The sequence below is a fragment of the Dipodomys spectabilis genome, unplaced genomic scaffold (genome assembly GCF_019054845.1).
Source record: "Dipodomys spectabilis isolate Male_0828 unplaced genomic scaffold, ASM1905484v1 ptg000075l, whole genome shotgun sequence".
Classification (NCBI taxonomy): domain Eukaryota; kingdom Metazoa; phylum Chordata; class Mammalia; order Rodentia; family Heteromyidae; genus Dipodomys; species Dipodomys spectabilis.
Window position 1 is genome coordinate 1,169,767 of NW_024870752.1, and position 18,394 is coordinate 1,188,160.

Below are 18,394 nucleotides of genomic sequence, written 5' to 3' on the forward strand. Positions count from 1 at the left end.
GCCATAGAAATGTGCCACACAATGCAAGATTTTTGCAAAGCAAACAATGCTTATTATATAAATCATCTTATACTTTTAAGAGTATGTAGGAAAAAAACCCTATTTTGATTTATTTCACAGTAAGATTTTTTTTGAGGGTTTAGAATTTTGTTTATCTGTTTTGCTAGATGAGGTACACCTGCATTCAATAATGCCTTCCAGAGTCTGTTAGGTTCTGGGGGAGCTAAGACAATATGGACTTTTACTGGCTTTCTATAGGTGATTGCTAAACTACACTTTGGCATGACTAATCTAATCACATCAGTCATCTTCATGGTTTATATTACTTGTGGCTCAGTCCATTGGGGAAACAGTGGATTGCATCAGCTACATTTTAGTCAACAAGACACAGCCTTTGTGTTTCTTCATTCTGCATATAGTTCAAAACGATGCTACTTTATCCACTAAATTCCCCAAAATACCATATATGGAATATAAGTCTGCTGTTTTTGACCATTCAGCAAAAGCAACCTTAATTGATTTTTATGTGCATTATTATTTGTATTGTACAACTATTTGTATTATATGAACAAAATTACCACTTGCCCTTTATTACATTGACTCAATTTAAAAAAAGGAAAAAAATTACAAGTTTTAGTATATGCCAAAGCAAAAGTCACTGAATTAAAACAGATGGTTAATAAGTACTTTTGAATAATGTACCTATACTATACATCTCTTTTAGGAACATTTTACAAATGGAGACCCAAACCTTTTAAGTAAAAATTCTGGTATTAATTCATTAACTGCATTTTTAGATTAAAAACTTGAAAGCTGAAATTGAGTGTGGGCCATGAAATATTACTTGTACTGGGGTTTAATCTACGATTAAAAGTCCAAGGTTGATCATCCTCTTATGGAACTAGACTATATTCGCTTCTGGTTGTTTGGTTTCATTAATTAATTTCTTTCTGAGTGTGCTGTACAGAAGGACCATAGAACCATCTGATCCATCGACATAGAACATAGACATAGATGGCACATAGACCATAGAAGATACATATACATTGACCTATAAAAACAAATATTTGTATGTGGAAAATCGGCTATAGTATGCATTGTTCAGGAGAATGTGTTGGGAAACATCATCTAACTTTTAGGGTAATGTTGAATGAAGAGCCTGATAAAGTTGAAGAAATGAAAGCAAGTGCTTTAAACAGATGGGCATTTTCTGCAGAGAACTTCCTTGTTGTCCTTGCACTTGAAAAATACAGTAGGCCCTATTTAACCTTTTAATCCTTATCTTCAAAGATAAGGATTTTTTTCCCCAATGATTATTTTATTATTGCTTCAAAGCTTATATGAAAAAAGTAACAAGTCACAGTATATCTATGTCTATATCTATAGGTATAGCCATATATGTATACTTAAAGGAATATACTTTTTGAATTTATATTTTATTGTTTTTATTGATTTATTGTTTATATTTTGTTGTTGGCCTATTTTTAAACACCTCCTCCCAAATTAGCAGAATTAGTGCCTATTAACCATTTAAATTACAGATTCATTGTATCCTTTGAGCAGACCAACTTCTGATATACTCAGACCTGATTGTACCCAGCATATTTTTATGCTTTTCTCCTTTATCTTAAGCTGGGTGAATCCCCAGGGATTCCAGAAAACAAAGCTTTTCCTCATGAGATCCTTTGATTTTGGAGGAAAAAATATATATTGGCTGGATGCTGATGGCATGCTCCTGTAATCCTAGCTCCTCAGGAGTCTGAGATCTGAGATCATGGTGTTTTGAAGCTAGCCTAGGCAGGAAAATCATGAGACTTTTATCTCCAAAAAGGTGGAAATGAATTGTGGCTCTCATGGTAAAGCACTAGCTTTGAGTAGAGAGACTCGGGGACAATACCCAGCCTCTGAGTTCAAACCCCAGGACTGGCACATGTAATACTTAGATATCTTCTCCAGGATATTTCTTGACTTCTATATTGAATTTCTCCCCTAGAAATATTTATACACACACATGGGTGAATACACTCCATCTAATTATTCTGCAATTAATACTAGTACTTCAGATAAGGAGTCTTTTTTCGTTGATTAATTGTAAGGCTTTAACATAACATGTTAAATATACTTCTTCCTAAGAGAAAAATAGCCAGGATTTTCAAGGCCAATCTTTGCAGAAGCAGAATGGTTGTATTTGCTATATAGTGAAGAGGATAATAATTTCAAGGATGGGTATAACCTGTATGAGGGTAATTTTCTCATCTATTTCTTGTGCTTTGCAGTCTAGCTGGCACTTTAAGAGAACTTAGCACATTATAGTCATTCAACAAATATTTGTTAAATAAATGAATCACTAAGAAGTAAGTGAAAGAAACAATGATTTTTCTGTGATAAAATGTGGAGTTTTCTCCATCTCCTACACCACACAGATACTTTGACATCTCATTAAATTTCTAGATTGCCCCAGGGACTTAGTTCAACACATAACAAATCTACCTTTACTCCAGGGAAGAAAGCTCTTGGGTTTTCTTCACTCTAAAGTACTCTGAGGCTTTACCAGGCTTTGCTGTCCACTTGAATAGCTGATAATAATCCTTTGATGTAGGGCTTTGAACAAGGGATAAGAAATAGTTATCTAACCATAACCTTTGCAAGTAGTCAACATGAACATCTTGCTATTCAAACCATTAGAGATCATTTTCTGCCTGATCCTATAATAAGCACAAAAATCCATTCAAAATTCTGTAGAAGCCATGGAGTGTATATTCTAACTTCCCATCTCAACCCTAACCTCCTTTCATTTGGTAGACAATATTTCTCCTGAGTCATGTCAGCAGGATAAAAATATGTATTGGCCCTTTTATCCCTGGGAAGGATTGCCTGAAATGAAATAGAGTATATATGTATGTATTTATTTCTTGTTCAACAGTTTCAAACAAGAATTTGACAATAGATATGTTCTTTTAAAAAAAAGTCACAGACATTGAGAGATTTCTTTTGCTGAGTAAAAGACCTGACAAAAAGTCAGTTGTTGGTACTAAGACAAATACTGTGCTACATCCTCATTCAACCTTGGTTTCATAAGTGACAGGTCCCATTCTTACAATGATATGCTACAGTCTTGAGGTAAACTCTCAGAAATGTACTAACTAGCCACAGTAAAGGTTATATTTTTTTGAAGAGAGCTAATCATCCCTCCACTCTTCTCTCATTTAGTCTTCATATTGCTAAAAGAAAACTAGTCAAAAGACTCATTTAGTAACATTTTTGTTCTGTTGAGACTGGTTCAAACATTTCCCTCCACCATCCCCCTACCAGCTTCCCTTACCCCCCCAACCCCAACCTCTTTTTAGACCCAGCTGGCTTTCCTGCCAAGAAACTTCCTCTCACTGCTGCTCTGTTTCCTGGGGTTTGGACAGCAGCTATTGATCTTTTTCTGTGGTTTTCTTTTTGTTTTTGTCTCCATGTTAAGCTTACTTGCATTAATAAATCTAAGTTATCTCACTCTGTGAAATGGCCCAGTCCACACTGTTTGAAAGCAGAGCCAGAGGCAAGTGTAGCTCGAGTCACCAGACGGCTTCAGAGGCCTGGCCACTCCCAGCAGCTCCCTGGGGCCCTCCTGCTCCGGCTAGGATGGCCCAGGTTCCCGGAGTCAGACAATGTATTGTCATGCGGATTACACTGATTAGCTCTGAGTCAGTTAGGTAACAGGAGCCCTTTCAATGGGGTCTTGGGATCCTGTCAGGTTGACTGTTCAAACACTGGTTTTTGGGATCCCCTCCAGCATTCCTTAATGTAATCCAGGCATGTTATTGCAGGTTCTGTTTGAGAAGGGGCTACTTACTTGTCACTTAGAATCCTTTTTTTAAGGTAAAAAAAAAAGAAGAAGATGAAGAAGAAAAACCAAGAAATGAGAGAATATGGTGTAAAGTGGAGGTACAGTGGGGGAGGCAGAAAAGAAAAGAACAAAACACGCAAGTATATCAAATGCCAAATGTACATTAAATGCACATGTGCCTGAGGAAGGAGGTTTCTGTTTTGTTTAGCATAGAAACTGCCATGCTTTTTGTGCTGGTTAGGGCTTTTTGCTTTTCTATGAGACTACTTACTCAAAATCCATTGGTTTCAAAAGCAGAGGGAAGAAGAGCAGAGTCCAGACCTGAGATATTTAAGTTGTTCAGCCATGGGCCTGTGGATTCCTCCTCTGTGCAGATAATCTCTTAGGATTTCTGGATTATTTAGTAATAATACATTCCCCTTAACCTCAGCCCCCAATAACACATACAGGCCTGTGATGCTTCTTCAGCTTTACCTCACAGTGGTGGGTAGTATTGGGCTGGATGTTATGAAGAAGACAGACACATTCCTCAGGGCAAAGGCAGTAGTCGCTGATAAGTCACTCTCAGTATCAGCATAGTTACCCCCTCTGTGCCAAAGAACAAGACTCAGCCCTACCTTGGAGCTATTCAGAACTTGGGATGGCAGCATAAGGAGATAAGGTTTCAAAGACCAAGCCTTTGGATTGTTATATTTTGGTAGAACTGTGAAGCACAGAACCCCCTTAGACCCTTACTGGTTCTCCTGATATGCCACAGGGGAAAGGTTGGATCTGGAATGGAGTAGAAGAGGCATTGTAGGTTCTAATCGAGGACTTTTCCAGGATTGACTCTTCCTTTTTTATTTTTCTATCCTAATCCTATCCTAGAGGGCTATACAGGTGTGCCATTTAACTTGTGGAATAAAAATATAAATTATTTTATAGATATCTATTGGTTAAGTAAAATGCAAAGAGAGTTGAAGCCCAGTCTGGCCTTTCTTCTTAGGATTTCTGGATCATTTAGTAATAATGCATGACCCCTTACCTCAGCCCCCAACACACCCACAGCACATACTTACAAAGAATATTTTGGATTGGGTATAAGTTGTGCCCCTTTTTATCATACTTCATATGATAGGTCATGGTGCCGTGGCTGAAATCAACCTAAATCAGACATACAATATGGCCAAAAAAAAAAAAGATAAAAATTTAAAAAATGTTTTCACTTTTTTTATTTTTATTTTTTGGTGCTAGTGCTGAGGCTGGAATTCTGGGCCTGGACACTGTCCCTAAACTTCTTTGCTCAAGGCTAAGCTCTCTACCACTTGAGCCATAGCTCTACTTCTGGCTTTTTTTGTGGTTAATGACTCTCCTGCCTGGGCTGACTTCAAACCTTGATTCTCAAATCTTAGCCTACTGAGTAGCTAGGATTACTGGTATGAACCACTGCAGTCTGGTTATAACTTTATAAATTTAACTATCGGCTATGGCCTTAAGTAGCTGATATAAACTCTTTGCACCCAATGATCTTGATCAGTGAAGGCTTTATAAAGCTATTACATAGCATACATGCATGTACTTATATGTTTATACATATATAATACTTATGTGTTTATTAATAAGCATTTTATATTTGCTCATTTAAAAATGTTTAGTATGGTGCTTGATAGAGTAAAGCATCCAATAAATGGCATTTCTATTTTTCTTTCCATACAGAAGGTCTTAGAAAGACCTTTTGCAAAGACCCGATGCCTAAAATAAATCATGACTATATAGATATTTTGAGACTGAATAACATTAAAGAATGAATGTTTCCAATTCTGTTAATTCCTTAGATAGCTAGCTTTCTTTGCCTTTAGAAATGTCATTAGAATAACACCTAGATGCTGCTTCTTATTTCTAGTGATTAGATAGACCTGGTGAATTTATTAGTTGATACATACAATTGAGATAAGAGAGACAAGTGAGCTGCCAGATTATATGTCATTTGCTTTACAGTACATATCCCTGCTTCTAAAATTATGTCATTTTCCCAGAATTCCTTCGAACAACTCCAAAGTAGATCATTCATCTTTGATGCTATTTACTGGCCAAATAGAATTCCTTTGGGTTCAATTTTCTAGCAAATGCTCTTAAAAATAATACTTTCCCTAACGGTATCTTTGGGACTCCCTGCCAGTTAGATGTTTTAGATGTGTTTTTTTAAACAAATTATCCTGACTTCCCCCAGCTGTTGGATCTGTCGCATGGGGCTGAGCTGACAACCCCCACAGCTTCCAGGTGAACCTATCACAGGGACAGGTTTTGGGCGTGGGGAGCGAGAGGGGGGCGGTACCACCAGAGGCCGGGTGTATGTGTTACATCCCAGCCTGCATATCTTTTTTTCACCAGGTTTCAGTTGCTAGTTCTGTGTGTGTTGTTGTCTTTACTTTTTTGGTAGTGAAGCTTAAAATGAAAGGGGAAAAAAAGAAATGGGAGACTAAAAGAACCCAGGGAAGGGAGCAAGAGTGGTTGCTGTGAGCTCTGAAGCATGCACACAAGTGTTGTGTGTGTGTGTGTGTGCACACACACACATGCGCACGTGCATACATACACAAATATGTGGACAAAAGGATAAATTGAAAAAGAACACAACACCCCCTGGCTTGGTTTAACAGCCCAGCCAGCCCCACAATGAGGAAGTGCTGCTTTGTCTCCAGCCAGAGCTTTGTTTTCTTCTTCATTGTTTTTCAGGGTAAAAATTGGAGGGGGGGTAGGTGGGGAGGAATTCACCTGTCTGATGCAAAGTTAAACTGCTGGCTTCAATGTGACTGCATGGGAACTTGGGTTTATTAATGAATACAACATACCCTCTTTGATTTGAAAGCTTTCACCCTGCTGAAAAGATTCAAAAGGCATCGCTTCCTGCACCAGCGGCATTCCTTTATCCGTCTCAGTGGTTCACCCCTACCCAGCTGCTATATCTCATTAACAAGCATTTGACCACTGCAGCCGGCCTGGGAGTGTTGACACTTGAAAGGCCCAGGCAGGCGTGGGCAGGCCATCAGCTATGGCAACAGGAAACTGCCCCGGAGACAACACTGAGAAAACAGCAGCTGCAGAAGCCTGGGCAGAGCAGACATAGAGGGGTGTCTATATCCACGTTGGTCTGGTCTAGTCCTTTCCAGTCTGGGGATCTGACTCCACAGGGCTTTTGACTTATTTATGGATTAGAAGAGTTGCTATCAGCATGTATCAGCTTCTGTACTTGCTGATGATCGGATAGTTTGTTGGACTTAAAATATTCTTACACACATCCTTTGTAAAGTCTTGTTTATGCGCATCAGATAGATATTCACCAGAGGTTTCAACCTGGATGTACTCATTCACCCTGGTAGAAATCATATATCTAATTAAAAAAAAGATGGATGGGCCTAAATGCTTAGATGTTTTTCATACTACTGTCTTAATTTTCAAAAGCAAGTCAACTTGTGCAACTATTGTGTAAATATGGAAGTTATAGGAGAGCCTTTGGTTTCAAAGTCTAAGGGTGATGACTTAAAATATTGGAGAGTGGAGCATCAGTCTAATGGTGTAAATATAGCTCAGAGAATTGTGAGATGGATATTCCACATGCGGTACTATTGATTAGAATAATGACTTTAACGTATCAATTTTAATCATATTTATTTGCTGTTTAGTGAATTATGTGCTGAGATTCTCAGTACCATGCTCCTCCGATGTGTTATTTCTGTATTTATGAGAAGAGTGCCAATCTTATTGTCTCCTGTAATGAGAGAGCAACTATTTTTCTATATCTTTTCTTTCCATTTTCAAAGCATGTTAGTGGCTATGTAAGTAACAGTTTAAAAATCACAGTTTTTTCAACTTTAAAGAAAATGACATTTAAAATGAGGAAAAAGCAATATGTCTATAAAGGGAAAAGAAAGAAATCTATGTTAAAAACATGTGAATTCAGTATGTTACAAGTGAAATTTGTTGGCTATCATTCAGAGTATTGACTATCAGCACAATACACACCAGTGATTATTACACTCAAGTATATTATTACTTTTGTCTAACAATTTAGAATTACTTACATTTGCTATCATTGAACATTAAAGCATCTCATTTAGTCACACTGCTACTCTAAAATGGCCTATTATGTAAAAAGTCTCTATTTAAACTTTTTGCAGCTTAACTCTTGAGGAGGGTCAGAAAAAAACCTTTTTTTGAGTGCAATGAGTTTTCCAACTGTGCTTTTATGTACATGGGTTTTATTCCTCATCTTTTTTCTTTTCTTTTCTTTTGCTGATATTGGGGCTTGAACTCAGGACCTAAGAGCTGTCCCTAAGCTTCTTTTGCTCAAGGTTCTAGCACTCTAGTACTTAAGCCACAGCTTCTTTTGCTCCAGGTTAGCACTCTACCACTGGGCCACAGCTCTACTTCTGGCTTTTATGGGCAATTTTTATTGGAGATAAAAAGAGTCTCACAAACTTTGTTTTTGCCTGGGCTGACTTTGAATCATGATTCTTAGATCTCAGCCTCCTGAGTAGCTAGGATTACGTGTGTAAGCCACCAGCACCCAGGTTTTTTTTCATCTTTTATATTTCAGAAGAGTTGTCTGTACCAGCTACCACCGGAAATTTATGTTCTTTGCAGTAAAGCTAGGAAAAGTAACCTGAGTGATGAAAATATCATTTAGAGATCTCCATTTACTTCAGGTTTTCCATCCATTGAGTTGGGTCCTATTCATATCTGACAGCGGGAAGACAAACTTGGAGCAAGTGATGCTGGTTTCTGTGTCTCAAACTCCTCATCTGTTAAATGGGGATAAACTCAATTCTACTTAATCCATACAGTGTTGTAAGGATTAAATGGGTGTACACACACATATGCATTTAAAGTAGTACTAACCTTATGGAAACCACGCATGTGTAAACTTTTATTATCTTCATCTTCTTACTCTACCATATTATATTCTTCCTAGGCTGTTTTATTTCCCAGTTCCTTTTCATCCAGTATTTTATATATGTGGTGACTTGTATATTTTATAGTGGCCCTTTCCCATCCTAAGATAGATAGACAAATATAGACACAAACACATGACTTATAAGCTCTGTGAAATCTGTCCAGGTTTGCTCTCAATTTCCTTGGGCCTAATTTAAAGAGATTGTATTAGCTGCTGAAAAGAGTCGGTGAATACTGAATGCTGAATGATTACTCTGTATAGGCTCAAAAGAAAAAAAAAATTGTATAGGCTAAAAAACCAGTGAAGCATTTTTTTTTTTAATTTGAAGAAGACATAAACAGCATTTATTACCTTAGTATATTATAGTGGTCTTCTTGTTGCTCCTTCACATTTACTTGCTTTTGTGGCCCCCCCTGTAATAACCAGGGGAGCCCCAATAATCAGCAGAGCCCAATAATCAGCTTGGCCCCGTGGCCTGGCCCACTGGAGAGGGCGGGGCATGCCTCCAAAGGGGGCAGGGCATGCTGCTGCAAGAGGTGGGGCGTCAAGCCTCACATGCTGAGCTGTCAAGAAATGATTGGACAGTGGGCAGCTAGGGGAAGGGGCATGAATGACAGTTGAAAACTGGCTGGAGACCCGTTGGAGTGGGGGAGGGGCACAGCCTATATAAAGACTGCATGTTCAGAAAAGGGGAGGAAAAGGGGAAAGACCTGGAAGGAAGGAAGTGGTGAGACAGCATGAGGGGAATGACCTGGGAGGAAAGAAAGTTGAAGGAGAGTAAAAGGGGAAGAAGGCAACTGGCCACCGGGCACAGCAGGGCAGGCCTGTGGAAAGTGGGGAGGCCTGAAGGAAGTGGTAGAAGGGAAAAGGGGAAGGCATGGAAGGAAGGACAGGCCTGTCGAGAAGGAGGAAGGAAAGGAAGAGGAAAAAGCCTTGCCCTTTGAAGCTTTGGAGCTTTGGAGGTCATAACTTTTGGGGATTGTTGGGTTGCAGACCAATTAACCACGGGGCGGGGCTGCCCATTGGATGCTTGGGGGTTTGGTGGTCGAGGCTGCTCTTGTTTCTGGGTATCCAGCCCAGGACAAGGTAGTCGAAGGCCCCTTTCCAGTGTAAATAAATTTATTATCTTAACCGTGCCTCGATGGATTATCTTGCACTTCAGAGGTCATCATTCTCCTTCATCCCAGTGTGGCTACACAGTACATCCTTGAATGGTTGGCCCAAAGTAGCAACATACTGATTTCCATATCCCTGACATCATTCATTCACAGGGTCCAGGTTCTAGTCCACAAACCCTCCCCAACAGGAAGTTCAAGGCTTGCTAAAGAATCTATAATAAACCAGACCTCCCAGGATGGCTGTCTCCAACAATATGACAATGGAAGGCAGCAGCTTGTTGGTTGTCACTTTCCTGGACATTGAACGGAGACTCTTTCGACTCTTCCTCATTTCATTTGTGTTTACCAATCGGTTCTCCATATGTTCCAACTGCTGCCGTTGCTCCCCTAGCTCCTCTGTGATTTCTGAGACAAACTGATCCGTCTCTGTGGCAATCCGATGAGAACGCTCAGTATGTCAGATGGCTCTGGTCAGCCTCTCAGTGCCTTGCAGAAGCAATGCCCTTTGAGTTTGTAGCTGATTCATGTGTTCATTTATACACACACACACACACACACACACACACACACACATACACACATGTACAGAGGGGTTACAGTTTCATGAGGTAATGAGTCCACTTCCTATCGAGTGTTGTTACCCCCCCCCCCCGCTTTGTTTTTCCCCTACCATCCATATGTTCATTTTCTAAGGCACCCAGGTGCGGCTGTCAAAGGCCTGATCCTAACTTCCCGATGGAGTTTGGCAAGGTCCTTCAGGTAGTTTCCGTAGCTTAGGCATTGTGGGGTTACGGAAAGACTGGGGTGCCTGTCGAAGTTCTGCCCCATCGCTGTCAGCGTTTCATTCATTCCTGTTGTTTCTCTTCTGTCCCCGTCGTCCCCAGCAGCTGCTAGGGCACTGCTTGTAGGTCTTCGTGGAGGCCATGGAAGAGCTGGTGCAGCTCTCCAAGTGCTCCAGGAGGCGGCAGAGGTAGCCATGGTGCAGGCCGCGCCGGGCACAGGGCCCACTCCAGTGGCTAGACACCCAGTCCCAAAGCCATGACCACCGGCGCCGCCAGACAGCATGTTTTTTTTTAATCAATTAATCCCATAATAAGAAAATCTCTGATACACACACACACACACACACACACACACACACACACACAGTTCTAGGGATAAGATAAATACCATTTTAATGAATATCTATATTCATCTATATCATGCAATTACTGCCGTATGATTAAAACACTTTTTGATAGATGATTCACAGTCATTTATGTTTAGGTCTATAAGTTAAATCTTGTATAGCATACCATGTTCTTAATTCACAGTGTTCTGAGATTTCAAAATGTTTGATGGTTTAACAACTTGAGCTTTTATTTCTGGTAAAGATTTTCTGAAATAGGAGAGTTTGGGGGAATAGGGAGAAAGATGTTGATAGAATAAGAGTATCATACAGCCAATTAAAGTTGATCAAATGAATTTCTACAATAACACGTTTTTTTTTTTAGCTGAACCCTGTCCAATTTCTAAACTAGAATGTTTTTGTTGATTGGTTGGTTGGTTGGTTGGTTTGGGGGCTTGGATTCAGGACCTGGGCACTGTCCCTCAGCCTCTTTGTGCTCAAGGCTAGTGCTCTTCCACAGCACCGCTTTCAGTTTTTGAGTGGTTAATTGAAGATAAGAGTCCCATGGGGGTCTTTTCTGCTGGGGCTGGCTTTGAACCATGATCCTCAAAAGTCAACCTCCTGAATAGCTAGGATTACAGGCATAAGCCACCAGTGTCCAGCTTATAAAGTTTAAAAATATTTTTATTATCTTCGCGTATAAAGGAGTTGACATTCAACAAAGCAGTTGATGAATGCAGTGCATCTTGATCAATGTCACCTTTTTCATCATTCTCCCCTCCCAACCTTTCCCTCATTTTTCTTCATTTGTAGGGTATGTACTGATTTTCTTTTGCCATTTAACAAAACAGTTTATGTATTCAGTGCATCTATACATATGTTGTTTTGTTGTGTTTATTTTGAAGCATATCGAGGAAGTGGAGGGCTTATACTACTCTGTTCTGCCTTGGAATTGGTCTTGTAGACTAATGGACCCAGTTAAGGTAAGAGAAAGCATCTATGAAGAAACAAGAACTTTGAGTTATTTGAGAGAAGTAGGATTTTTCAGAGTTGAAAATGTTCTAAACCATCCCAAAACCATGGTAGCCAAGCTATAATTGAATTCTTGTTATTGGTCTTTCTTCACTCAATAATAAACAAGAGAATGCATTCCATCTTTTTATAAGTTTACCTAAACATAGGATCTCCTGACGCTCAGATCGTCTGCTTGAGATCATCCAAAAGAAAGAATTGGCATATGTTCTAGGAGCTCATGTGTGGTCTCATTTAATCTTTGCCATATTCCATCAACTTTTTTTTTGAAAGAGGTGTACTGGAGTGTGAACTTGCCAAGTAGGCATTTCTCCACTTGATCCATGACCCCAGTCCATTTTGTTTTTGTCATTTTAGGGATAGGATCTGGTGTTTATGTCCCAGCCTTCCTGGACTGCTATCCTCCAGTTTATCCTTCCTCCATCTATGGGATGACTGGTGGCATGACAGTGTTCAGTGTTTTTATTAAGATGGGGTCTCACAAACACTTTGCTCAGGATAAATTTAGTATTTGACTTCAAACTACCATCCTTCTAATGTTAACTTCCCAAGGAGCTAGCATAAAAAGCCTGGTCAACTTTTATCCTTATTTTAGATGATGATGTAAAGACAGAGATGAGTTTCAATAATACAAAGAAGTCAAGTTCACTCTGCTATGTTATATTTCAGAGGTATTTTTTGGAGAAAATATTCCAGAGGTATGATGGGTAGGAAGGAGTCAATCAGAAAAGCAGCTGAGGGAAAGTGTTAGACACTGGAGGAAACAAGTGTTATCCCCATAATATGAGCAGGAGGGAGGAAAGGACTGTATTACTCTAGCTTTGCAAGCATGTCTTAGATATGACGATTGTAAGGCTTACAGTGAGTTGCCAGACTATAGTCTCACTAGCCCCCTAATTAGCCTTCAATTTTCTTTTAAACTTAAGAAATAATGTTTGCTATGGTATGGATATGGTTTGTCTCCCAAAAGAGAGCTGAAAATATTGTCTCTAGTGTGATGGTGTCGAGGTGGACTCATGGAGCTGAAGTGTCTGGCCTGGTCTTGGGCAGGCCTAGAATCTGCGACTGTAGCAGCTAGACTGTGTGAAGCCAGAAGCCGAGGAAGTTAGCCTGGTTCTGGGGAAGATCTGAAATCTATGCTGGTGTGGGAAAACTGGGCTGTTATGCCTGGTGTGGAGGTCAGGGACATAGCTCAGGAGTAAACACTTTCCTGTTACTCATGGTGTCCAGGATTTGATCTCAGCATAAGTAGAAGAACAAGAAGAAGGCAGTGGGGCTATGGAGATAGCTGAGTGGTAGAGAATTTGCCTAGCATGCATAGTGTCCTGGGTTTTATCTCAGCAGAAGGAAGGAAGAGGAGAAGAATTAGGGGAAAGAAGAGTCCCTGCTTTTTTGCTGGTTATTTTGGAGATGATGTCTATGAAACTATCATGCCCAGGTTGGCTCCAAACATCAGTGCTCCAGAGTTTAACCTTTGTAACAAGGATTGTGTCTGCCACTGATGCTTGGTCTCTTCTGAGTTTTCTTAGCTTTTATAAAGTTATTCCTATTCATGGATGTCTGTTCAGTGGGAAAATAAGTCATTTTGTCATCTTCTTGATATATACTCCTTATGCAAGCTGCATAAGTTCTGCTCAAGATATCTATTCTCCTGTACAGTAACTATAGAAAACAAGACTATATTATGTACTTGAAATCTACTAAGTAAATAGATGTTAAAATTTTCATTATACACATGAAAAATTACAACTATATGAGATGATAAAAGTGATGGTTAGTTTGAGTGTAGCGAGCGTTTCTCAGTGTAGACACACATGAAAACATCAACTTGTGTACCTTAAGCATATGAGTTTTATTTGTTAGCTATATCGCAATTAATCTGAAGAGCAAATTACTAAAGGTCAAACAGCCCAAAAGGGAAGAGAATGATTACACATACTTTGCAATACATCTTTACAACCATTGCTTTAAATACCTGCAGTGTATTTTCCCTTTCTTTGAATTTACAATGTGTTTGCTTTGGCCAATAGATTGTGGCAAATATGTCATTGTGCTCATTCCCAGTCTATGTCTCAAGAAGTCAGGTGCTTCTTCTGCAGTCCCTTGAAACTTTGCCTCTGCAAGTCCAGACCTGCTGGATGGATGAGAGACTAGATAGTGGAAATGAGTTGCTCCACAGACACCATCGCTGAGTGGATCAGACCCCGCTGACACAGCACTAATTAAAAATGCATGACCTGGCACAACAAATTCAGCAATGCTTGATCCAAATCAGAACTACTCATCAACCCATAGGTTCATGATCCAAAAAGAATTTCTCTGCAAATGTGCAGTTTTGTGGCATGCATCATTGTAGTAAAAGTTAACCACTACACAAGATCGCTCTGTCAATGGATAGCAGAGAAGGTGTGAACCTACATTCTGTCTCTAGAGTCCCACCCTTAGAAAACTTAGATCTCATAGAGAACACAAGATCTAAGGAGGAAATGATAAATAAGCATAATATGGTAGTACTCAGAGAAGGAAACAGTTACTTTTTTTTTTCTGGAGTAGGGAAGAGCAGAAGTAATTACCTGATCAAAAAATCACTGGGGAATTATCAGAACTGAATTCAGGTGGAACCATCTGTGTGTACAGGAAGGTGAAGGACTTTTTGTGTAGTGTATTGAAAGAGAGAATCATTAGAAGCTTTTATGCAGGGAATACCATGATGAGATTCATGTTTGAAAAGATCAATCCGGCAGCATTATGGTAAGTACATTCGGATGGGCTGTGATTGACAGGAAGTGAAGCCCTCAGAGGCCATTATATAGTTCAGAAAGTATTGAATGATCATAGTGGTGGGGGAAAGAGAGTTGATAGAACCACAGTATGTATTTGGGAAACAGTAGAGACAAAAGGAAGTGCTATTTGAATAGGTCCTTAAATGGGTAGACTTTAAAAGTAGAAATGAATATGTGGCTCTTCAGGCTGAAGAAATGTGACAAATGGGGCCAAAAGGACAAGAAATAAAGATTATTCTCAGAATGCATTATGCCTTGAGAGGGACCATTTACTATTTGACCTCTAAAAAAAAACTAAACAAGAATAGGAAGTTTGAATACCAAATTGTAGATCAAACAAGTAATCATTAAAAGTGTTCCAGAAGCTGAAAGTTTCTCAAGAAAGCCTGAATTATCCTCTCATTCTCAGTCTCTGGTGGTGGATGAATGATGTCTTGAATGGCAATCTATTAGCCATTATTATTTATGAATGTTTTTAATAAAAGCATTTAGTATATATTAATTGCACAAAATAATGGGTTTATTGTGATGTTTTCATGCATATATATAATGTAATTTGGTCCATCTGGAATTTCTTGGGGTTTCTTTCTGTTCCATCTACTACAGCTGGTTCTAGATGCAGACTGAGGGCTAGGCTAGTCAGGGATATATCATCAATGTCAGGGCTGCGTTCATTTTTGAAGCTAATGTTGTTGCATTGAAATTCAGGAGCCATTGCTACTGTTAGTGATTGGTATTTTGGGTCTCAGGGCTAGACAGGTTTCCACTTGCTACAAAAGTTACCTAGGTTTTACATCCAGAGCTTGTAAATGTCCAAGCCAAGGGATGTCCCATGAGTGCATCATAGAATGGGAGCAGCCGAGCACGGAGTTTCGTATTGGACTTGGAAAATGGAGGGAACCTGTTATTTTCACCACTGGGTATCAGCATTGTAGACCCTTTCCAGCACCAAAGCACTCTGTGGTGGGGCTGTCAAATCCAGTGATCTGCCCTCCTGGACTTCTGCAGAAAGCCACATGTGGCATATGGAGCCTTGGGTTTGGAACCCTCGGTGTCTGTAGTAATCCACAGATGAAGGGTTTCTTACATCAGAGGGTAGAACCACCAACCAGTGTGAACTCCTTGCTGCTTGAGCTTCTCAGTAGGTCTGCCTGAGTCTACCGCAGCTTCTCTCTTCAACTGTCTCTAGTGGCTGTCTCCCATCAAACTCTGTAACAGGATCTCTGACTTAACAAAATTTCTTTTTTGGGGGGGTTCCTAATATTGTTGTGTCTCAAACAGTCCCTTTCTCAACGTGTCACACAGATGTAGTTCTTAAGGATGTGGATGAACAACAGAATAGATGTTTTCTCTTGTCACACAGAACCAGTCTTCCTCAGACCAAATCTCTCCACTCACTGAAGGCTTTCAACAGCTATAGGTTTCCCCTGTGGGTAGGATTACAAGTGTAATTGTCATCAGTGTTGTATGGTTTGCCTTGTGTTCTGGCTAAAGACGTCCTCATCTCAAACCCCCCCCCCCCCCCCCCCCCCCCCCCCCCCCCCCCCGCCACGAAGAACCAGCATTGGAACCGTGGGCATTTTCTCTGCAGCACTTGCTTTCCCATACTTTCTAGTTGTCTTGTCATCTCTTTCCTGAGTCTTGATGCTGTTCCTCTTTTTCACTTCTTAATATATAGTCTTTCCTTTATTACCCTGACTCTTCTCGTGCATGGAGATATACAGAGGAAATGTCTGATCTACTACTTACCTAGGAAGTCTTAATATTATGCATCTTATTCATCCAAAGTGATAGTCAAATTAGAGGGTACTAGGGAATCCAGGCTTTTAGTAGAAATGCTCGCTGACACCAGCAGGCTGTTCTTTGAGTCAGCCATCAGTGGTAGTGCAATTGGCCAAACTGTCACCTTTTGTTCAGTGGTTACAATCTTCTTGCTTTCTTATCTAAAATCATATCCCTAGGAAAGAAAAAATAGGCTGAGGTAGTAATTGTTGTTGACACAGCACATCTTCTGGGTAGATAAAGCCATGAAAATTCTAGAACACAAGATTAAATACTATTGAGAAATAAGAAAGGCTATATGGAAGAATAAGGAATCAACAAGTAAGGTTGCAGTCATAGTATGAAAATATTTAAAAACCAGGCTTTTTAAAACTTAATTTCTTTGGGCTGACTGCTAATTTTTGAATAGCCACAGGCAAGAATTGTGTAGTAGTTTGGTAAAGAGGAGCTGGAAATGTTTTTATGAAGGGGAAAACAAAATAGGAGTTTGGAATACATTAACCTAGGACAACTTGTGAGAAGTGAGATATGATTCCATTGGAATGGTCACTTTTAAGATATGGAACTTTACTAGCTGTCTTTAACAAAAGTGTTAACTGTTAGAGCGTGTTTGGGAAAGAAGGGAAAGTGATTTGATCTATTATTCTTGAGTCTATGATTCTGAGACTCTCAAATAGACCCTTGGAACACTGAGGAAATAAACCACCTGTAGATACTCCCAAGCCACCTGGGTGTGTTATCATCCCTGAGAGAGAAGGCAGACAACAGTTAGGAGGGAAAAACTAGCATAGGGAGACCTTGGCTGTAGAGTTCACTTGGAGTGTGGAGACTGGAGTAACTGCACAGTTCACTGAACAGAGCTAACATGTCGGACAAGAAAGTTCTACAGATTCTAATGAAGCCAGCTAGTAGAAGCACTATGAAATACACTGAAAAGCTTATATTCAGTGGCTATTTCCCACCTCTCTCTGTCACTTTTGGGACACATTAGAAAGTCTTTTCTATGCGGAAACATCACAATGCTTTTCAGACTGTCTGAAGACAGTTTTATAGCTCTAGACAGGATGCAGATGAATGGTGGCTGTTTCCATTTCATGCTTGTGAATTTACAGGTACAGATTGTATGGACTTCCCATCATTTTTGAAACCAGGAAACATATTTAAAGCTTCCAGAATGTCATACCTGTGATTCTACATAAAACTGGACTTTACAGTTGGTTGTATGACTTTAGGATATCCTGTACAAAGAAAATGCCCTTTTTAAAAAAAAAATAAAGCAAAACAAAGCACTTGCTCTGTGTGAAATGTCTTCTGAGTTTTATTTGTAGGTGTTTGAATTGGAAAGGTAACATTTCATAGTTTTAAGTATAAAGTGTCATGAAAATGTTACTATGGTGCTCAGTGCCATTCTCCAGAGCTCTTTGCCTGTTGGTGGCATTCTCCTGTTTGAGTGGTGGCTTTTAAACTAAGCTGATTCTCAAACTTGGGTTTTTTGATCATGAGGCATCATTTATTGGCTGAGGTGGCAAGTCAGTTGGCCACAAACGGTTCTGAAAAGCTCCAGGGAATTTTTGTGAAAGCTGGCAACTAGCCCCATGTCTTGCCATTTTGAAAAGTTTCAAGCAAACAAAAAAAAGTTATTTTCTAACAGCTCTTTGTTACTGTGATTTCTTTGAAATAAATTTCATTGATCTCTTCCTACTGGCTTATATCTGTTTTGAATCTATTGACTCAAATTTACAAAATCGGAATGTAAAGCTCCCTGGTCAATGAGAGACACACAATAATTTCCAATATTCATAATGTCTA

The 18,394-nt window shown here is 39.6% G+C and overlaps 1 pseudogene; it reads right to left on the minus strand.

The window, feature by feature from the left end:
• Positions 1 to 10,073: 10,073 nt before the first annotated feature.
• Positions 10,074 to 18,394, minus strand: part of LOC122110147 — a 31,324-nt pseudogene continuing 23,003 nt past the window's right edge.